The sequence below is a fragment of the Vulpes vulpes genome, chromosome 2 (assembly GCF_048418805.1).
Source record: "Vulpes vulpes isolate BD-2025 chromosome 2, VulVul3, whole genome shotgun sequence".
Lineage (NCBI taxonomy): Eukaryota > Metazoa > Chordata > Mammalia > Carnivora > Canidae > Vulpes > Vulpes vulpes.
In genome coordinates this window covers 88,778,204-88,801,642 of record NC_132781.1, presented here as the reverse complement: position 1 = coordinate 88,801,642, position 23,439 = coordinate 88,778,204, and the positions used below count along the sequence as shown (strand labels likewise).

The 23,439-nt window shown below is 38.2% G+C and overlaps 1 long non-coding RNA gene across 1 annotated transcript in view; it reads right to left on the bottom strand.

Moving 5' to 3' along the window:
• LOC140597901 (uncharacterized) overlaps positions 1-23,439 on the bottom strand; it is a 37,585-nt gene that overhangs the window by 5,188 nt on the left and 8,958 nt on the right. Inside the window, exon 2 of the long non-coding RNA XR_011999910.1 lies at positions 6,770-6,889. This is a non-coding gene — a long non-coding RNA (uncharacterized lncRNA). The remainder of the gene's footprint in view (positions 1-6,769; positions 6,890-23,439) is intronic.

Genomic DNA, 23,439 nt, shown 5'->3' with positions numbered 1-23,439 from the left:
GTTTCGCAGTACTTCTTTTCATATTCTAGATTTAAGCTCCTTTGTCAGATGCAAGGGTCTTTGCCCAGTCTGTGGTTAGCCTTCTTTACTCTTACAGTGTCTTTTCATGAACAGAAATTCTCGATTTTAAGGTATACAGATGTATTAATATTTTAAAAGAATTTTAGTTTTAATGAAAGTTCATGAAGATATTCTGCTATATTTTATTCTAAAAGTTCATTGCTTTGCCTTTCACATTTAGTCTACAGCCTGACTAGGATTGACTTTGATGTACAGTGTGCGGTAAGATTTGAGTTGCATTTTTCTCCTCATGGACAACCAGTTGTTCTGGTCATTTATTGTAAGTAAATCTTTTCCCCACTGGTTTGCAGTAACACTTTTGTCAAAGTGTTCGACATTCCAGGCTCTATTTCTGGGATCTCTAGTCTATTTTACTACTAAGTATCAATATAACGTTGACTTAATGTATACTTTTATAATAGGTCTTAATACTTGGAAAAGCAAACCTTCCCATCATGTTTTTCTTCAAGGTAGAATGATTATTATTGATCCTTTGTATTTCCATATCAATTTTAAGACTAGATTGTCAAAAACATCTGTTGAGAATCATATTGAATATACACATCAGTTTAGGGAGATGTGATATCTTTATGGTAATGGAGTTTTCCAATTCATTAATATGGCATATCTCTCCATTCATTTCACTCTTTTTAGTTTCTTGTAATACTATTTTATAGTTTCTGTATAGAGATCTTACAGATCTTTTGTTTTTAGGTAGTTTATCATTTTTATGTCATTATAAGTGGTACCCTTTTAAAATTTATTTTTCAACCATTTGTGGCTCAGTTTTTGAACACTGACTTTGTATTCACCAACTTACCAATCCTAATAATTTATAAGTTATCTTTGATTTTCTAAGTACATAATAATGCTGCCTTCAAAAATGACACCTTGGCCTTCCTTCTAGTTCTTGTACTTCTGATTTCCTTTTCTTGATTTACTGCACTGGCCAAAAAATGTCACATAGAAGTGGTGAGAACAGGCATCTTTGTTTTGTTCCTAACATCAAAAGGAAAGGTGTGTGGGGGGTGGGGGATGGAAAAACAAAACAAAACAAAAGGAAAGGTGTCAACTCTTTACCATTAAGTCTAAAGATTTTCTGAGTATGGGTTTCTTTTTACTTATACTGTTTATAATTAACAGTAAAACCTGTGGCTTGATGTTTTTTGTTAGTTTTGGTAATTATTCAGCTAACTCCTCTCAAATATTGTTTCTGCTTCATTTTTCTCCTGTATGAGATTCCAATTAAGCCAATATTTCATCCAGCACTAATAGAACTTGCTGCAATAATGGAGCTTTTCTCTATCTGTGCTGGAGCAGGTAGGCATTTGAAATGTGGCTAGTGTTTTAGAGGAATTGAATTTTAGATTTTTGTTTACTTGTAATTAATTTAAATCTAAACAGCCACACGTGGCTAGTGGCTAGCACATTGGACAGTATATATTTAGAACTCTCCAATTCTATCATAAATGTCTCTTACCTTCTGCTTATTCCATCCTTTTAATCTATCTTCCAGTTCCCTAATTTTCTCTTCAGTTGTGCCTAATGCACTATTATACACATCTATTTTCTTAACTTTGGATATGTCGTTTTCAATTATAAAATTTCTTCTTGTGGGGCAGCTTGGGCGGCTTAGCGGTTTAGCGCTGCCATCAGCCCCAGGGTGTGATCCTGGAGACCCAGGATCGAGTCCCACATCAGGCTCCCTGCATGGAGCCTGCTTCTCCCTCTGCCTGTGTCTCTGCCTCTCTCTCTGTGTCTCTCGTGAATAAATAAATAAAATCTTTAAAAACAAATTTCGTCTTGTGTCTTGTTCTGGTTATAGATATATTATAACTCAACTCCAAAGTTACCCTTTTGGATTGCTCTTTGAAAATTGATGTTGTCCCATTAAATATTTTTTTCTCATTCCAATTGGCACTGAGGCTTTCTTAGTAGAGAGTGTTGGAGAGACTCTGCAAGAAAAGGGGTTTGCTTCCTGCTCCAGTGTACTAGGCTAAGTAGGCTTTGGCTGAGCACATGGCTTTTCCAGTGCTAGGATTCTGCTGTAAGCATAGCTTCCCTAGCACCTGATTCCAGCAATGTGTCCAGTACGCCTCATCCTGGCAGTTTTGTAGTAGAGCATCTCCAGTGGGACCCTTCCCTGTGGACAGCTTTCCATAGCACCTAAAGGGCAGATTTCTGGTGAGTTTCAGAGGGCATAATTCCAACAAATTCCACCAATGCAGCACCAGGGGGTTTCTGTTATCCACTGAGATGCAATTAGCCATGGCTCCTCAGCAAGGTCAGAATCTCAGTCCTGGAGTGGCAGAAGACTTCTTCGGTCTTCTAGCTCTAGAGGTTAGTGATTTCTCCTTTCATCTGCTATTTCAATATTATTAGAGTTCTTATTATTTCTTATTAGCCAATCTCTCATTACTCTGATCCTTTGTTGTAGTACATAATTCATTATATTGAACTCTTCCCTGTTTAAGTTACTACGTGGTTTCTGTCTCCCATGTGGATCCTGATAGATACAATTCTCTTTCAAATATGCAGTGTCAGTTTTTATAGTTACAGTTTTTTGCTGAATTTTTTTTCTCTTGCTGAAAATGTAAAGTTTGGTTTTTATCTCCATGAACATAATAGGCATAGTTATTTTACAGGTTGCATCTAGTAATCACCTCTGGAGTATCTATGAGCCTTTTCCTAAGTGTCTGTTGTTTGTACTGATTCTTATTTATTTGATTTTGATTTGCGTTGATCATTACAATTTTGCAACTATTTATAGAAATAAGTTGGGACAAAGCATAAATGTTACTTTCCTCAAGACATGTTTTACTTACGTTTCTGCCAGGGTCTTAGACACACTAACAATCCAAAACTACCTCAACATAATATCAGTTGACATTTTCTGGACAACGAGGAGGACATAAGAGCAGACTGCAAGTGATATCATGGTTTTATCTAGATTTCCCTTTACTCTCCAGATGCAGCCCTCGAAGGCCCAGTGCTAAGCACAGGTAGTTACATGAGGTCCTCACTGTTGGCCATCCCTTGAGTCTGATGTTTGTGGGTATAGCCCTGGAGGGTTGTCGCAATGCTGTTCAGCTACGTAGCTACCAAACGTCTTTTCAGTAAAAGCAGTCTCAAATGCTGGACTTAATTCTCTGGATCCCTATCTCATCTCAGATCTTATTCTTGTAACTCTCCACCATCTTTTTAGTTTGTTGATGTGTTTTTAGGATGATTTAAAAAATATATGTTGTCTAACATTTTTGCTGGCTTCCACAAGAAGTTTGGGGTATCAGGTGGTTCAGCTCAGACCTAGTAGTAGGAGAGCCATCATTTATTCTTTACTGAAAACAAAGTCTTGAACCATGAACCCTCTGTAGATTTAGTTCATATTCCAGAGCAAATGATTTCCCCCAGGAAGCTGTCTTTGAACACCCACCTTCACCTTCCATGATAACCTGTGATTTTAAATTATCTATTTAATCCTATCAGACTATGAGTTACTTGAAGGCAAGAACTGTTTCATATTTATCCTTCATATCTTTGGTGTCTGTCATGGTGCCTTATTCATGGGAGGTGCTCAATAACTGTTACAGGAGTGAAGGAATGATTAATAATGGCTTTGTTCTGATTTCTTAAATTTTTGATATTTCCTCCAAAATGCTGATCTTATCCTTGGGAGCAAGAGAGTTCAATCTGTCCTTTAAAAACTGAATCCTAAAGAAGAGCTAAGAAACTTGCTCAGGCTTGCTATAGACCTCTGTCTTACTTCCTCTTTCTCACAGAACTAATCTCTGCTTTACTGAGAGCTTTTCTTTCCAGGTATTCATGTTTCAGCAAGTCAGAAGGCAAATGATTAAACATTAACTTGGCATCAAGAAGAAAGTAGCCTGGGATCACAAAGTGGATTTTTGAAAAATCCACATACAGAGAACTAATTTACTTGAAAATGCTATAGTTTTCTTTAAAGTATTTTGGCAAGGACAATATGTAAATGTATGTAAGTAAAGGTGGGGTGGTTAAAATGCACTTAAACAGAAGTCAGTTTCTTTAATCAGGAAACTTGCTCTTCAAAAGTGGTCAACTAACATTTAACCTCACGGCCACACAGCAGAGCAGCAGAGTCAGCTACTACAAAACCTCTCTCTCTCTCTCTCTATATATATATATATATATATATATATATATATATATATATATACATACACACACACTACAAAACCTCTCTCTCTCTCTCTTTATATATATATATGTATGTATATATATATACATACACACACATATGTATATACACATACTTTTTTCCCTCTGCATTCTCTCTCTGTGTATACGATATATATATGTATATATATCCTATATTGCTTTCTATCTGTGTGTGTGTGTGTGTGTGTGTATGTTGGTGTAGAGTTTACTTCAAAAAAATAAAATTTTTTTATTTTAATTTTATTTTAATTCTAATTTTAAAGAAAATTAGAATGTTTTATGATGATATTATCTTCATAGAAAACTGAAGGGAATTAACAAATTACTGGATATAAACAGGAGAGTTTGGCAAGCTGATAGATATCAGCATAAAAACAGTAGTTTCATTTTATTCACTGGCAATGACCAATTAGAAAACCGCACTTTTAGAAAGACATTGTTTCATAGTAACAAAAACATAGAAATAAATCTAATGAAAGATGTTCAAACCCCATACAATGTAAATTGTACAGCTGTATTGAAAACATTTTAAAAGGACCGAAATAAAGAGAATGATAGTATGTTTATGGGCAGGAAAGTTTAACCTGGAAGTGTCATAATTCATACACTGATCTATGGATCTAATGCAACTCCCATCAAAATCCACAACAGAGTTGACATGTTTGTTTTTGTAAAACACAACAAATGTATGAGGAAGAGCAAATGCATATTCTAAAATGTATAAGGAAGAGCACAGAATATCCATGATGCTTCTGAAAAAGAAGAGGAAGGAGAAGAGCTTACTCTGCCAGATATAAAGACTTTGAGAAAGCTACAGGAATTAAGACCATGATGTCACTGGAACAGAGACAAAGTGACCAGTGGAATGAAACAGAGAGCCCTGAAACAGATCTGTACATATGAGGGACATTAATATATGATGAAAAGGTCATGGCAAATCCTCAGAGGAGGGGAAAGCTACTCAATGACAGAAAACAGGTTATTCATCTGAAGAAAAAAAAGAAAAGAACATGAATCCTTACCAGAAAAATAAATCCTGAATAGATTAAGAACTTGAATGTCAAAAAAAAATTAACATTTAGAAGAAATCATAGGTGGCTTTTTCTAGCCTTAAAGGATAATATTAAAGTAAGACCTTCTCTACAAAATACTTGACCAGTATTCCTCACAACTTGTCAGCAGCACGATATCTGAGAGCACTTCAGGGCAGTGTCTGCTGTAGTCTCCTGCCCAGGAGCCTGTCTCCGTGGGGCCAGATGACACCAGATTTCCCAATAGAAGGATGGTCCAAGGATGACCAAACTGACTCCAGGGTCTCTCTAGCACACGATTCGGCCCCGTGAGAGTTCTTGGACCACAGTTAAGGGAAGTGTATTCAACTGGTTGTTGAAAAGCCACCCCAAGTCAATTTATTTTCTAAAATTTAATTAAAATGCATCCCAGATCTGCCAGCTTGTGTATTCCATACATTAGGAAGGTGCCTGCATGATTCTGAGGTATTTATGGATCTCTTGATTTAGCTCTTTTTCTACAGCTGTGTCTTATAGTAACTCCATTTGGGCATATGAGACTCAGCTTTACCTTTGGCTTTGGCTTTGTTTTTTTCAAATATAACTGGAAACTTCTAAGCCAACATGGAAATTTGAGTCCCAGTGCAATGATTAGAAAAAAAGTCAGATATTCTCTTTATATAAGTGACTGTTCCTAGAACTGAAAAAAGTATGGATGAGATTGAAACATCTTATTGTCAGGGGCACATAGGTGGTTCCCTGCATGGAGCCTGCTACTCCCTCTGCCCTTCCCCCCTGATCTTGCTCTCTCTCTCATTCTCTCTTTAATAAATAGATAAAATCTTTTTTTCTTTTTTAACTAACATCTTTTTGTCCCAGAAAATAGGGAAGTGCTCTAAAAATGATGGGAAAATGTCAAAAAGACACAGAGACCTGTTTGAAGGAATTCACCCAGGCCAAATCTGGAAGAATTTGAGCAACCAAATAAATGACAATAATGAATTATAATTCTTCAAGTAAAATAGGAAACCACAAGTCCATGCTGATATAAGGGAATAAATTAAAGTTTGGTGAAAAACAGGATATTTATGTAGTTTCAAAATACCTCCCCATAACATGCTTTTTAATTCCAAAAGGAAAGAAGTAACCTTATAGTCTGGGAGGTACCACTTACCTCTGTCAGCTTAGGCTGCTACAACAACCAAAACACCATAAACTAGGTGGCTTATAAACAACAGAAATGCATTTGTCACAGTTCTGAGGCTGGATGTCCAGGATTGAATCAGGTTCTGATAAGAACCCTCTTCTGGATTGCAGACTGCTGACTTCTCATTGTACCCTCACATCATGGAAAGAGATGAAGTAAAGTCTCTCATGACTCTCATGAAGGCACCAATCCCAGTCATGAGGGCTCCATCGTCATGACTTAATTTAATCCTAATTATCTCCCAAAGGCCCCAACTCCTAATACTATTACATTGGAGGTGGGATTCAACACAAACCTGATGAAGGGGAAACACAAATATCCAATCCATAACACCAAGTTAACGTAGTGATCAAAGGCCACATCACGTGTTACAGGACAAACCGGTGTCATGGGCCACCTGATGGGACACCATCACCTGATGGGATGAAGAAAACATGGCATCACTTGTAAATATTCCTGCTAAAGATACATAGTAATGAAAGATACATCAAATGAGAAGGAAACATTGGACATGCCCAGATTGAAGAGCATTCAGTAATTGAATAACTGGCCTAATAATCTTCAAAAGTGTCAAGGTCTTAAAAGTCAAGGAAAGACTGAGAAACTATTTCAAATGGAAAGACTACAAAGACATGGCAATTAAATGCCCCAGGTGATCTTGACCTGGATCTTTTTGTCATAAAGGACATAACTAAAGCAATGGGTCATTCTTTTTTTTTAAAATATTTTATTTATTTATTCAGGAGAGACACAAAGAAAGAGGCAGAGACATAGGGAGAGGGAGAAGCAGACTCCTGGCAGGGAACCCGATGCAGTACTCCATCCCTGGACCGGGATCATGTCCTGAGCTGAAGGCATATGCTTACCTGCTGAACCACCCAGGGGTCCTGCAATGGGTCATTCTTAACTGGAATTTGAGAATTGGGTGGTAGTAACATGTAATGGTAATTTCCTGGTTTCCAGGCGGTTACTGAAGTTGTATAGGGAAATGTCCTCACTCATAGGAAACACATGCTAACATATTTAGAGTTAATGGGGCATCAGGTCAGCAATACACTTTCAAATTATTCAGAAAAAAAGAGATTTTTGTACTATATTCAGCTCTCTGTAAATTTGAGATTGCTTCAAATAAATGAAGAATAAAAAAGGAAGGAAAGGAAGAAAGAAAGCAGATCACAAATGTTCCACCACCATGAACTGGGTTAAGGGACAAACAGGAAAACGATGCCACACATCATGCTTAGCATATAATCTGTAATGACCGCATTTGCCTCACATTTTAAGCCAAGTTGTGTCATTAATTAAAGGGACCGTTGAGGGTCATTCCCCTGTTTACCTGTTCATCTTCCAGTAATTACCACAGGAGTGAAAGCAAAGAGATTAATAGCTCCAGATGATCGACAGATGAGAACAGAGGAAAAAATGTTCGTAATTCCTGGGACCTCCCCTGGGAAGTGATGGACTTGCAACAGGGAGTGACAAGTGCTCCCAGTGGCAGGGTCAGAGGTCCCTGGGCTTGGACTGAGGCAGCTGGGGTGGGGCCAGGTTCCTAAGCTTGCAATGGTGGGGGCTGCTGGCTCCCTGCAGGCCCAGCTGTCCAGTGGGATGGTTCTTCCCGGCACAGTCCAGTGTTCCTGGCTGCCCACTGTTGGGAGCCTAGCAGTTCTTGACTGATGGGAAAGAGGGCAAAAAGAATTGCCAGCTGAGATCTGCACCATCTCCCCTCTTTCATCAGCTGCCTTTGCAAACAAGGGCTGGAGGGCTGAGTGAAACAACAGCCTGGAGAGCCCCTCTGCTTCGGGCCCACCCCAAGTGGTGTCCCATACTGGTGAAACTCATTTCTTGAAATTTTCCCTTGTTCCAGGTGGGGCACTGGCAGGTTCTCGGTGCCCAGCTGTCTAGGAACCTTACTTGGGCAGTGCACACTGTTTTCTTTTCTCGCTAAAGGGAAGAAAATGTGAGAAGAGGTATTTTCAAACTCCCATGTTCCTGAAAACACAGACTGCACCAAATAATGTCCTGAAGGTCAGTTTCATCTTGATTGGAAACTGCAGAAACAAGTCTGGTGTCTAGGCCTAAGACCACAGTCCCTTTCAGGAGTCAGGCCTTACATCTTTACGTGAATCCAAAATGTGAATCAATCACAGTCGATGGGGAAAGCATTATTGTTGCAACAAAGAAACTGAGCAGATAGGCTATGAATTAGGAAGAGTCTGCATCCAGAGTCATTACTTCAAGGAATCAAGCCAACCAGAAGATGACAGTTTAATGAAGGATATTTGACATAGTCTTAGAGTATATCCCCACAAATTGCTTCCTAGTTACAAAGGGAAAAATAATAACTAGAGTGGAGAAGCCTGGCAGACCCCACCTTAACCTGAATCTAATCGTGAGGAAACATCAAACAAGCCCTAGTTGAGGGGGTCCATGCCCTGCATCTAAGACTGGCAGCAGCATGTCTGTGATGAAGTGGGCCTTAGCTGTAGTCTGGATGAGGGAGAGTGCACACCCTGCAACGTGCGGAGCTTGGTCAGAGGGTGTTAGAGATGATTTATAGGATTTGGGCCCTAATGGTGTGGCTTGGAGGAGGGCTTCAGGAAGTAGGGCTTTGCTTTGGATTGGATATTGTCATGAAGCAGCAGTGGGTTATAATTGGGCAACTTAATAATTTTCTCCACAAAGAGGGCAGGCTCAAGCTGTAATTGGTAAGGCAGCAGTCAATCATATTGGCCAAAGAGGGAGGTAGTTGGTGTTTTGTGGTTTTGGCAATGGATGTGTTTTGTCTGTGTTCAGATGGGATTATAGACTGGTTTTGTTTTTGTCATAATCCAGCATGGTCACAGAGTAGCCTCAGTACTGTGGGTGTTTTGTGAGGTGGTTGGTGTTCAGCAGGAGAACACCACAACCTTTTGGTGAGTGCCCGACTGGCTCAGAACAACACTGGGGCCTAAGTGATGGCAGCCAGCCAGCTCCGTTTCTCCTTCTCAGGCACACCCACAAAACTGCCTCCTACTCTTCAAGAATATGGTCAAGGGAGACAAGGAAAGATTGAGACATGTTTCCAGGTTAAAATAGAACAAACAAATGATAGTACATAATCTGGGCTTTGATTCTGGATGAGAAAAGTATGAAATTTGAATATGGTTTTTTTTTATTAGATAATGGTACATAAACGTTAAATTTCCTCCAGGTTTTTGTTCTGTGAGAGTCAATACCCTGAGGTATTTAGGGAGAAAGGTGGATAACTTCAGCAACTTATTCTCAATCTGTTCAGGAGGAAAAAGTTTACAGAGTAAATAATAAAGAAATTTGGGCAAAATGTAAATAATTGGTGTATCTTAGAGGGGGCATAACAGGATTCCTTGTACTATGCTTACAACATTATTGCATGTTTGAAATTATAAAAGATGAGAATTCATCAAAAAGGGTAAACCCTGAACAGATGATCATTTTTATTTTCTTCCCTCAAGGGGAACTAGATCACAACAAAAATATAACTCAACAGTCAGAGGCCCAGATTCTACTTCCCTGTAACGTGGATAGTTCCAGTGTTTTCTCTCTTGGATACAGGCAAGAGAACAGAGCTGGAAACCTTGACCAAGTTTCCATGTTGCTCTGCTGCTTTGCCAGCTTGACAATTCAGCCAGAAGTGGGACTGTAATCACTGTGTGGGTCTGCAGGGAGGGCATAGACAACGTTCTTTCCTTTACAAACATGAAAAATGAGGAGAATAATTAAAATTTGTTCTTTAACTGGATTTATGGAGATGTGAGAACAATGTGAGATGATGCTTCTGAAAGAGTTTTGCAAAGAATGTAGGACCATGAAAGTGTATTATCAATAATAGATTTTATTGTTAGCTTTTGTTTTTAGCTCAGATAAATTTGGTATAATTACATTCAAGTATAGTTTTCTTTCATTCTATTCCTATTTTATTGAGTCTTAAAATAAATACTGATTATTATCAAATGACTTGCAGCAATTATTGATATGATTATAGAGATTCTTATTCTTTACTTTGTGATTGGATTATATCAATAGATTTCCTGATACTGAATCAACCTTACATTACTTGCCAGAATTTATCATTTTTTATATGCCTTTTGATTGAATTTGATTTTATTCAGTATTTTTGCATCTGTATAAAGGAGATTTGATTTGTAATTTCATTTTTTGGTTTGTCTATCAGGCTTTGATGTAAATTTTGCAAGATTCATAAACAAATGAATGAATTAGTCTTATGGCCTGGAATAGTTTAAATAATATTGGAATGAACTCTTCTTTAAAAACTAGATAGAACTCAACTGTGAAATCATGTGTGACTGGCAGATTGTCAATCAACTCTCCAATTTTTTCTATAGTAACTGTTCTGTTATTCTTGAGTCTATAGTGACAATTATATTTTTCCTAAGAAAGCATCCATTACCTCTAAGTTTTCAATTTTTGTCAACGAGTTGAAGAAATATTCTCTTCAAATTATTTTAATATCTGTGTATATATGGTTATGTCTTTCTCCTTTCTCAACCTATAATCAAGCTCATGAGGGATTTCTCCATAATTCAGTTTACAAATAGCCCTAGGATTTATTTGTCCTTGTAAGAAAAATTTGGGTTTCTTTTTATTGATTTCAGATTTCATATTTTTAATTCCTTTTTTGCACTTTTTTATTCTTATTGTTCTCATTTAACTTATAAAAATGAGTGCTAAGTTATTTTTTATTTTTTATTCTTCAATAATGAAGGCATTTAAAGTTATAATTTTTCTTTGGAATATAGTTTTAACTGTGTCCTATATATATTTTGGCACAAAGTGTTCTAGAATCTTTAACTTTGATTTTTATTCCTTTTTTGATCCAAGGGTTACTTTGGAAGATGTTTCCCTTTATTTTTTAATTTACCTAGTAAAATTCACTCTGTTTCGTATACAGTTCTATAGATTTTGACAAATGTCATCTAACAACCACCACAATGGAGATAAAGAACAGTTCATCAAACAGTCCCCTCTCCCCAGGTAATTCCTTTGTGTTATCACTTTGAGTGACACCCTCCACTAAGTCTTAAACCCTAGTAATCATTGATTTAGTCTCCATCCCTATAGTTTTGTCTTTTCCAGAAGGCCATATAAATGGAATCATATAGTTTGTGGCTTTTGCATCTGGCTTCTTTCAGTTAACATAATACATTCGAGATTCATCCACATTGCTGCTTGTATCAATAGCTCATTTATTTTTATTGCTAAGTAGTATTCCATTGCATGGATGTACCACCATGCACTCAGCAGTTGATGGATATTTGGGTTGTTTCCAGGTTTTGGCAATTACTTTTTTTTCAGGTTTTGGCAATTATTAATAAAGCAGGTAGGAAAGTGCCCATAGAGGTTTCTGTGTGAACACAGGTTTTCATTTCACTTAGGTAAATACCCAAGAGTGGGTCATATGATAAGTATGTGTTCAACTTTTTTAGAAACTGCCAAAAAGTTTTCCATAGTGTCTGTGCCAGTTATGTTCCCACCAGCAACACATGAGAGTTCCATAGTTCTGAATCCTCATTAGCACTTAGAATTATCAGATCACTGGGGTGGAAAGTATTTCTTAATTTCCAAGTTTTTAAGATGATTTTAGCTATCTTTGTATTATCTATCTTTATTATCTACTATCTAATTGAATTGTTATAACATAGCCAGTAAACCTTCCATTAAAAAACTCTCTTATTTGAATATAGTTCACACACAATGTTACACTAGTTTGACATACAAGGTTATACGTTATACTATGCTCACCACAGTGTAGCTACAATCTTGTCACCCTACGCTATTAAATGTTCCATATTTTTAGTTAAGATGTTCTCTATTATTGATCTTTCTCATACATATATTTAGCTTTTTTATTGATATACTTCATATGCCATAAAATTAGAGATATATTTTACATTCCATAAAGTATATAATTAAATGATTTTTAATGTACTCACAATGTTGTGCAACTATCATCCCTACCACAGACTGTAGATTTTTTTATCTCTCAAAAAAACCACCTCAAACCCATTAGCAATTGCCCCACATTCCCCCTTTGCCTAGCCCATGATAACTACTAAATTATTTTCTGGCACTATGGATGTATTTATTCTGGACATTTCACATAAATGAAATCATCATGTAGTTTTTTGTGACTGTCTTCTTTCACTTGGCTAATGTTTTTAAGGTTTGTCCATATGGTAGCATGTGTTAGAACTTCATTCCTTTGTGTGGCTGAATAATATTCTATTGTATGGATATACTACATTTCATTTATCCATTCTTTAGTTAATGGATATTTGGATTCTTGCCCCTTATCCTGCAGTATTAATTCATAATACTGCTCCTATTAACATTTGTATACACATTATTGTATGAATGTAAGTTTTCAGTTCTCTTGGGTAAGATACCCAGGAGGGAATTCCTGGATCACATGGTAATTACAACTTTAAATTATTGTGGGACTGGTAAATTTGCCGAAGTAGTCACACCATTTTACATTTCTATAAGCAAAGGGTTCCTATCTCTCCACATCTTCACTAATGTTTGTTATCATAACCATCCTACTGGGTAGAGGTGTTACCTCATCTCATTGATTTGCATTTATCTACTAATGATATTGAGCATCTTTCTCATGTACTTATTGGCCATTTGTATATTTGATTTGGAAAAATGTTCAAATATTGTGCCCTTTTAAATTGGACTAGTAGTCTTTTTATTATTGAGTTGTAAAAGTTCTTTATATATTTTTGATAACAGACCCTTATCTGATATGAGTCACAAGTATTTTCTCTCATTTGGTGATGTAACCCTATACTTATAAAATTTTACATTTTAATTCCAATATTGTTAACAAGCAGTGTTGTATTCGTTTCAAGTGTACTTATAGTGATTCAGCTATTCTATACATTACTCAGTGCTCATCATGGTAACTGTACACTTAACCTTCTTCACCCATTTCACCCATATCCAAATCCACCTCCCCTCAGTAACTCAGTTTGTTCTCCTCACTTAAAGGTCTGTTTCTTGGTTTGTCTCTCTCTCGTTTTCCTTTGCTCATTTGCTTTGTTTCTTAAATTCCATGTATGAATGAAATCGTATTTGTCCTTCTCTGACTTATTCTGCTTACCATTATACTCTTCAGCTCCATTCATGTTGTTCCAAATGGCAAGATTTCATTCTTTTTTATGACTGAATAATATTTTGTATATATTTATTCTCCTCCTCCTTCTCCTCCCCCTTTTCTTCTTCCTCCTCCTCTTCTTTTTCTTCATATACCACGTTTTTTTGTATATGTTTTTTATTGGAGTTCGATTTGCCAACATATAGCATAACACCCAGGGCTCATCCCGTCAAGTGCCCCCCTCAGTGCCTGTCACCCACTCACCCCAACCCCCCACCCACATCCCTTCCACCACCCCGTGTTCGTTTCCCAGTTAGGTGTCTCTCATGTTCTGTCACCCTCACTGCTATTTCACACTAATTTTCTCTCCTTTGCCCTTTATTCCCTTTCACTATTTTTTATATTTCCCAAATGAATGAGACTATATAATGTTTGTCCTTCTCTGATTGACTTACTTCACTCAGCATAATACCCTCCAGTTCCATCCACATTGAAGCAAATGGTGCGTATTTGTCGTTTCTAACAGCTGAGTAATATTCCATTGTATACATAAACCACATCTTCTTTATCCATTCATCTTTCGATGGACACCGAGGCTCCTTCCACAGTTTGGCTATTGTGGACATTGCTGCTATAAACATTGGGGCGCAGGTGTCCTTCCCTTTCACTGCATCTGTATCTTTGGGGTAAATCCCCAGCAGTGCAACTGCTGGGTCATAGGGCAGTTCTATTTTATTTTTTTAAAGATTTTATTTATTCATTTATTTATGAGAGACACAGAGAGAGAGAAAGAGAGAGAGAGAGGCAGAGACATAGGCAGAGGGAGAAGCAGGCTCCCTGCAGGGAGCCCGACATGGGAATTGTTCCCTGGTCCCCAGGACCACGCCCTAAGCCAAAGGCAGCGCTAAACAGTTGAGCCACCGGGGCTGCCTGGCAGTTCTATTTTTAACTCTTTGAGGAACCTCCACACAGTTTTCCAGAGTGGCTGTACCAGTTCACATTCCCACCGACAGTGCAAGAGGGTTCCCCTTTCTCCACATCCTAACATTTGATGTTCCCTGTCTTGTCAATTTTCACCATTCTCACCGGCGTGAGGTGGTATTTCATTGTGGTTTTGATTGATGGCAAGTGATATGGAGCATTTTCTCATATGCTTGTTGGCCATGTCTATGTCTTTCTCTGTGAAATTTCTGTTCATATCTTTTGCCCATTTCATGATTGGATTGTTTCTTTGCTGTTGAGTTTAATAAGTTCTTTACAGATCTTGGATACTAGCCCTTTATCTGATATGTCATTTGCAAATCTCTTCTACCATTCTGTAGGTTGTCTTTTAGTTTTGTTGACTGTATCCTTTGCTGTGCAAAAGCTTCTTATCTTGATGAAGTCCCAATAGTTCATTTTCGCTTTTCTTTCTCTTGCCTTCTTGGATGTATCTTGCAAGAAGTTGCTGTGGCCAAGTTCGAAAAGGGTGTTGCCTGTGTTCTCCTCTAGGATTTTGATGGATTCCTGTCTCACATTTAGATCTTTCATCCATTTTGAGTTTATCTTTGTGTATAAGAGAATGGTCCAGTTTCATTCTTCTGCACGTGGCTGTCCAATTTTCCCGCACCATTTATTGAAGAGACTGTCCTTTTTCCAGCGGATAATCTTTCCTGCTTTGTTGAATATTAGTTGACCATAGAGTTGAGGGTCCGTTTCTGGGTTCCTTCTTCTGTTCCATTGATCTATGTGTCTGGTTTTGTGCCAGTACCACACTGTCTTGATGATCACAGCTTTATAGTACAACCTGAAATCTGGCAGTGTGTTGCCCCTGGCTCTGGTTTTCTTTTTCAATATTCCCCTAGCTATTTGGGGTCTTTTATGATTCCACACAAATCTTTTTTTTTTTTTTAATTCATGAGACACACACACACACACACACACACACACACACACACAGAAAGAGAGAGAGAGAGAGAGGCAGAGACACAGGCAGAGGGAGAAGCAGGGTCCACGTAGGGAGCCTGATGTGGAACTCGATCCCAGGTCTCCAGGAACACGCCCTGGGCTGAAGGTGGCGCTAAACTGCTGAGCCACCCAGGCTACCCTGATTCCACAAAAATCTTAAGATGATTTTTTCAAACTCTCTGAAGAAAGTCCATGGTATTTTGATAGGGGTTGTATTAAATGTGTAAATTGCCCTGGGTAGCATTGACATTTTCACAGTATTTAATCTTCCAATCCATGAGCATGGAATATCTTTCCATCTCTTTGTGTCTTCCTCAATTTCTTTCAGAAGTGTTTTGTAGTTTTTAGGGTATAGATCCTTTACTTCTTTGGTTAGGTTTGTTCCTAGGTATCTTACGCTTTGGAGTGCAATTGTAAATGGGATCGACTCCTTAATTTCTCTTTCTTCAGTTTCATTGTTAGTATATAGAAATGCCACTGATTTCTGGGCATTGATTTTGTATCCTGCCACACTGCCAAATTGCTGTATGAGTTCTAGCAACCTTGGGATGGAGGCTTTTTTTTTTTTACAGTATCATGTCATCTGCAAAGAGGGGGAGTTTGACTTCTTCTTTGCCAATTTGAATGCTTTTTATTTCTTTTTGTTGCCTGATTGCTGAGGCCAGGATTTCTAGTACTATGTTGAATAGCAGTGGTGAGAGTGGACATCCCTGTCGTGTTCCTGATCTTAGGGGAAAGGTTCCCAGTGTTTCCCCATTGAGAATGATATTTGCTGTGGGCTTTTTGTAGATGGTTTTTAAGATGCTGAGGAATGTTCCCTGTATCCGTACACTCTGAAGAGTTTTGATCAGGAATGGATGCTGTATTTTGTCAAATGCTTTCTCTGCATCTATTGAGAGGATCATATGGTTCTTGATTTTTCTCTTGTTGATATGGTCTATCATGTTGCAGTGCAATGTGAACCAGCCTTGTATCCTGGGGATAAATCCTACTTGGTCATGGTGAATAATTTTCTTAATGTACTGTTGGATCCTATTGGTTAGTATTTTGTTGAGCATTTTTGCACCTGTGTTCATCAGGGATATTGGTCTATAATTCTCCTTTTTGGTGGGGTCTTTGCCTGGTTTTGGAATTAAGGTGATTCTGGCCTCATAAAATGAGTTTGGAAGTACTCCATCCTTTTCTATCTTTCAGAACAGCTTTGGTAGAATAGGTATTGTTTCTTCTTTAAACATTTGATAGAATTCTCCTGGGAAGCCATCTGGTCCTGGACTTTCGTGTCTTGGGAGGTTTTTGATGACCGCTTCAATTTCCTCCCTGGTTATTGGCCTGTTCAGGTTTTCTCTTTCTTCCTGTTCCAGTTTTGGTAGTTTGTGGTTTTCCAGAAATGCGTCCATTTCTTCTAGATTGCCTAATTTATTGTCATATAGCTGCTCATAATGTTTTTAAAATCATGTGTATTTCCTTGGTGTTGGTTGTGATCTCTCCTTTTTCATTCATTATTTTATTAATTTGAGTCTTTTTTCTTTTTAATAAGGCTGGCTAATGGTTTAGCTATCTTACTAATTCTTTCAAAGAACCAACTCCTGGTTTTGTGGATCTGTTCTACAGTTCCTCTGGTCTCTATTTCATTGAGTTCTGCTCAAATCTTTATTAACTCTATTCTTCTGCTGGGTGTAGGTTTTATTTGCCATTCTTTCTCCAGTTCCTTTAGGTGCAAGGTTAGCTTGTGTATTTGAGTTTTTTTTCCAATTTTTTGAGGAGGCTTGTATTGCAATGTATTTCCTTCTTAGGACTGCTTTTGATGTTGAATGGTTGTATCTTCATTCTCATTACTTTCCATGAATGTTTTTAATTCTTCTCTAATTTCCTGATTGACCCTTTCATCTTTTAGCAGAATGCTCTTTAACCTCCACGTGTTTGAGTTTCTTCCAAATTTCTTCTTGTGATTGAGTTCAAGTTTTAAAGCATTATGGTCTAAAAATATGCAGGGGACAATCCCAATCTTTTGGTATCAGTTGAGACCTGATTTGTGACCCAGTATGTGGCCTATTCTGGAGAAAGTTCCATGTGCACTAGAGAAGAATGTGTATTCAGTTGCATTTGGATGTAAAGTTCTGTAAATATCTGTGAAATCCATCTGGCCCAGTGTATCATTTAAAGCTCTTGTTTCTTTGGAGATGTTGCGCTTAGAAAATCTGTCATTTGCAGAAAGCACCATGTTGAAGTCCCCCAGTATTAGTGTATTATTATCTAAGTATGTCTTTACTTTGGTTATTAATTGATTGATATACTTGGCAGCTCCCATATTAGGGGCATAAATATTCATGATTGTTAGGTCCTCTTGTTGGATAGATCCCTTAAGTATGATATGGTGTCCCTCTTCATCTCTTACTACAGTCTTTGGGATAAACTTTATCTGATATGAGGATTGCTACCCCTGCTTTCTTTTGAGGACCATTTGAATGGTAAATGGTTCTCCAACTTTTCATTTTCAGGCTGTAGGTGTCCTTAGGTCTAAAATGAGTCTCTTGTAGACAGCAAATAGATGGGTCTTGCTTTTTTTATCTGGTCTGAAATCCTGCGCCTTTTGATGGGATCATTAAGCCCATTTACATTCAGAGTTACTTTTGAAAGATATTTAGTGTCATCATAATACCTATTCAGTCCCTGTTTTTGTGGATTATTTCTTTGGTCATCCTCTTTCTTTTACAGAGTCCCCCTTAATATTTCTTACAGAGCTGGTTTGGCAGTCACATGTTCTTTCAGTTTCTGCCTATCTTGGAAGCTCTTTATCTCTCCTATTCTGAATGAGAGCCTTGCTGGATAAGTATTCTTGGCTGCATGTTCTTCTCATTTAGGACCCTGAATATATCCTGCCAGCCCTTTCTGGCCTGCCAGGTCTCTGTGGAGAGGTCTGCTGTTAATCTGATATTTCTCCCCATATAAGTTAGGGATCTTTCGTCTCTTGCTGCTTTAAGGATCTTTTCTTTACCTTTGGAATTTACAAGTTTCACTATTAAATGTCGAGGTGTTGGACAGTGTTTATTGATTTTAGGGGGGAACCTATCTCCTGGACCTGAATGCCTGTTTCCCTCCTGAAATTACGGAAGTTCTCAGCTATGATTTGTTCAAAAATGTTTTCTGGTCCTCCGTCCCTCTCGGCACCCTCTGGAACCCCAATTAAATGTAGACTTTTCCTTCTAAGACTGTCATTTTCCCCTTAACCTTTCCTCATGATCTTTTAATTGCTTTTCTCTTTTTTCCTCAGCTTCCTTCCTTGCCATCAACTTGTCTTCTATGTCACTCACTCTTTCTTCTACCTTATTAACCCTCGTCGTTAGGACCTCCAGTTTGGATTGCATCTCATTTAATTGATTTTTAATTTTGGCCTGATTAGATCTAAATTCTGCAGTCATGAAGTCTCTTGAATCCTTTATGCTTTTTCCCAGAGCCACCAGTAGCTTCATAATTGTGCTTCTGAATTGGTTTTCTGACATCGAATTGTAATCCAAATTCTGCAACTCTGTGGCAGAGAGTACTGTTTCTGATTCTTTCTTTTGTGAGGAGTTCTTTCTAGTCATTTTGCTCAGTGCAGAGTGGCTAAAAACGACTTGTACTGGAAAAAGGAAGAAAGAAAGGAAAGAAAGAAAGAAAGGAAAGAAAGAAAGAAAAGAAAGAAAAGAAAGAAAGAAAGAAAGAAAGAAAGAAAGAAAGAAAGAAAGAAAGAAAGAGGAGGGGTATTCTCTAGTTCTATGTACTGTAAATCCCCCGACTTCCCCTGGAGCTTTCCAGTGCTGCTTGGTCAAGAACTTGCCCTTCCCCTGTCTTTCCAGCTGGTCTTCTGGGGGAGGGGCATGCTGTGCTGATTCTCAGGTGTGTGTAGCTGGGGGAGCTGCCCCGCCCCCTGCCAGGTACACAGCTCAGTGGGAGCTGTTTATCCTGTGAGGCCCCTGTTCCCTCCCAGTCCCGCCCCTCCCAGGGTGACACCAGGAGGAACAACAACACTGGGGCAGTCAGCTCTCCAGCTCCGGAGTTAGCTCCCACAGTAACTACTGCATTCTCCCACTCTGCACTGGCCTGGATCCTCCCAGGATGGTGGGGGGCACTGATCTGCACAGCTTGGCGGCACCTGGTGGCAGGAGAGTCCTTGCTGTTCTGTGCTCTCCCCACCTCTGCCTGTCTCGGGGGGAGTGCAGAATCCTGGGCTGTGTCCACTCGGTGCCGTAGGATCCAGGGCCTGTGCTGCTGGAATTGCGCTCCCGGGGTGGGCTCCGAAAGGCAGCAGGGCACAGCCCCCTCTGGAGCTGCTGCCTGAGATTCCCCCCGAGACTCTGCCCAGCGCGCTCCAGCCCTTTACCAAGATCAGCCTAGTCTGTAGTGAGCTCTCCCCCGGGGCACACTTCCTCTGTTAGTGACTCCAGGAGACTGGAGGCTCCACCGTTCAGTTTCATTCTTTTGCATGTAGCTGTCCAGTTTTTCCAACAACAGTTGTTGAAGAAACTTTTCCCTTTGTATATAATTTCCATTTTTGTTGAAGTTTAATTGACCATATAATTGTGAGTTTATTTTGGCATTTTCTATTCTATTGATCTATGTGCCTATTTTTATGCCAGTATCATACTGTTTTGATTACTACAGCTAGGTAATATAATTTAAAGTCTGGAATTGTGATACTTCCAATTTTGTTTTTGTTTTTCAAGATTGTTTTGACTATTTGGGGTCTTGTCTGTTTACATACAAATTTTACGATTTTTTTGTTCTAGTTCTGTGAAAAAATGCTATTGTTTTTTTTTTTTTTTTTTTTTTGCTATTGGTATTTTGATTGGGATTGCATTACATCCATAGATTGTTTTCTGAGGTATAGACATTTTAAAAATATTTGTTCTTCCAATCCATGAGCATGGGATGTCTTTCTTTTTGGTGTAATCTTCAATTTCTTTAATCAGTTTTATAGTTTCCAGAGTACAAATTTTTCACCCCTTTGGTTAAGTTTATTCCTTTTGTGTATGTGTGCAGTCATAAATGGGATTGTTTTCTTTCTTTTTTTTAAAATTTTATTTATTTATTCAGAGAGAGAGAGAGAGAGAGAGAGAGAGAGGCAGATACAGGCAGAGGGAGAAGTAGGTGTCACACAGAGAGCCTGATGTGGGACTTGATCCAGGGTCTCTAGGATCACACCCTGAGCTGCAGGCAGTGCTAAACTGCCGCGCCACCGGGGCTGCCCAGGATTACTTTCTTAACTTCATTTTCTGCTGCTTCATTTTTAGTGTATAGGAATGCAACAGATTTCTATACCTTCAATTTATATACTGTGATTTTACTGAATTATCAGTTCTAGTAGTATTTTGGTGGAGTGCTTAGGGTTTTCCATATAAAATATCATGTCATATGCAAACAGTGAAAGTTTTACTTCTTCCTTACCAATTTGAATGCCTTTTCTTTTTTTAAGATTTTTTTTTTAAGATTTTATTTATTTATTCATGAGAGACACAGAGAAAGAGGTAGAGACATAGGCAGAGGGAGAAGCACACCCCCCATGGGGAGCCTGATGCAGGTTCAATCCCATGACCCCAGCCAGGATCATGCCCTGAGCCGAAGGCAGATGCTCAACCAGTGAGCCACCCAGGTGCTCCTGGATGCCTTTTATTTCTTTTTGTTGTCTACCTGCTGTGGCTGAGGGCTTCCAGTATTATGTTGAATAAAAATGATGAAAGTGGACATCCTTGTCTTATTCTTGACCTTAGGGGAAAAGCTCTCAGTTTTTCCCTATTGAGTATGATGTTCACTGGGAGTTTTCCATATATGGTCTTTGTTATGTTGAGGTACATTCTCTAACACTACTTTGTTGAAGGTTCTTTTTATGATGAATATATGTTGTACTTTGTCAAGTGCTTTTTCTGCATCCATTGAAATGATCACATGGTTTTTTATCTTTTCTCTTGTTAATAAGATACATCATGTTGATTGATTTGGGAATAATGAACACCCTGGCATCACAGGGATAAAACCCAGTTGATTGTGGTGAATGATTTTTTAATATATTGTCGGACTCAATTTGCTAGTAGTTTGTTGAGGATTTTTGCCATATTCAGAGAGATATTGTCCTTTTTATGTGTCTTTTCTGGTTTTGGTATCAGGGTGATACTGGTCTCATAGAATTAACTTGGTATTTTTCTTCCTCTTCTATTTTTTTTTTGAATACTTTGAAAAGAATGGGTATTAATTCTTTAAATGTTTGGTAGAATGCATCTGTGAAGCCATCTGGTCCTGGACTTTTGATTTTTGGGAGATATTACAGATTCAATTTCTTTGTTGGTAATTGGTCTGTTCAAATTTCCTATTTCTTCCTGTTTCAGTTTTGGTAGTTTATATATTTCTAGGAATTTACCCATTTCTCCTAGGTTGTCCAACTTATTGGCATATTATTTTTCATTATATTCTCTTACAATTTTGTATTTCTGGGGTGTTGGTTGTTATTTTTCCTCTTTTATTAATGATTTTGTTTATTTAGGTCCTCTTTCTTTCTCTCTCTTTTTATGAGTCTGGCTAAAAGTTGATCTTTTGTTTTGTTTTTTGTTTTTTTTTTAATTTTTATTTATTTATTATAGTCACAGAGAGAGAGAGAGGCAGAGACATAGGCAGAGGGAGAGAAGCAGGCTCCATGCACCGGGAGCCTGACGTGGGATTCGATCCCGGGTCTCCAGGATCACGCCCTGGGCCAAAGGCAGGCGCCAAACCGCTGCGCCACCCAGGGATCCCAAAGTTGATCTTTTCAAGAACCAGCTCCTGGTTTCATGAATCCTATTGTTTTTTTTTTAGTTTCTATATTATTTATTTTGGTTCTAATCCTTATTATTTCCTTCCTTCTACTGGTTTTAAAGATTTGTTATTCTTTTTCTTTTTTTTTTTTTTTAAGATTTTATTTATTTATCCATGAGATACACAGAGAGAGAGAGGCAGAGACACAGGCAGAGGGAGAAGCAGGCTCCATGCAGGGAACCTGACGTGGGACTCGATCCCGAGTCTCCAAGATCACGCCCTGGGCTGAAGGCAGCGCTAAACCGCTGAGCCACCCAGGCTGCCCTGTTATTCTTTTTCTAGTTTCCTTAGGTAAGGTTCAGTTCTTTACTGGAGATTTTTCTTGCTTCTTGAGGTAGCCTGTATTGCTATAAACTTCCCCCTCAGAACATTCCCGCTGCATCTTGGACCATTGTGTTACTTTCATTTGTCTCCATGTAATTTTTTATTTTTTAATTTCTTGATTGACCCATTCATTGTTCAGTAGCACGTTATTTAAGCTCCATGTAGTTGCACTCTTTCCTGATTTTTTTTTTCTTGTGTTTGACTTCTATTTTTATACTGTAATTGTCAGAAAAGATGCCTGGTAAGACTTTGATCTTTCTGAATTTGTTGAGGCTTGTTTTGTGGCATAATATGTGATCTATTCAGGAGAATGCTCTATGTGGATTGAAAAGAATGTGTATTCTGCTGTTTGGGGATTGAATGTTATTTTATTTTTTATTTTATTAAGTAATCTCTACACCTAATGTGGGGCTCAACCTCATAAGTCCAAGATCAAGAGTTGCACACTCCATTAACTGAGCCAGCTGGGTGTACCCTAGCATGGAATGTTCTGAATATATCTGTTAAATCCATCTGGTCCAGTGTGTCAAAGTCACTGTTTCCTTATTCATTTTCTGTTTGGATTATCTGTCCATTGATGTAAGTGGAGTGCTAATTCCCCTACCCTTATTGTATTAATATCAATTAGCTCCTTTATGTTTATTAACTGTTTTATGTATTTGGGTATCCCATTTTGGGTGCAGAAATATTTACAATTGTTAGGTCTTTTTGTTGGACTGTCCCCATTATTATTATAT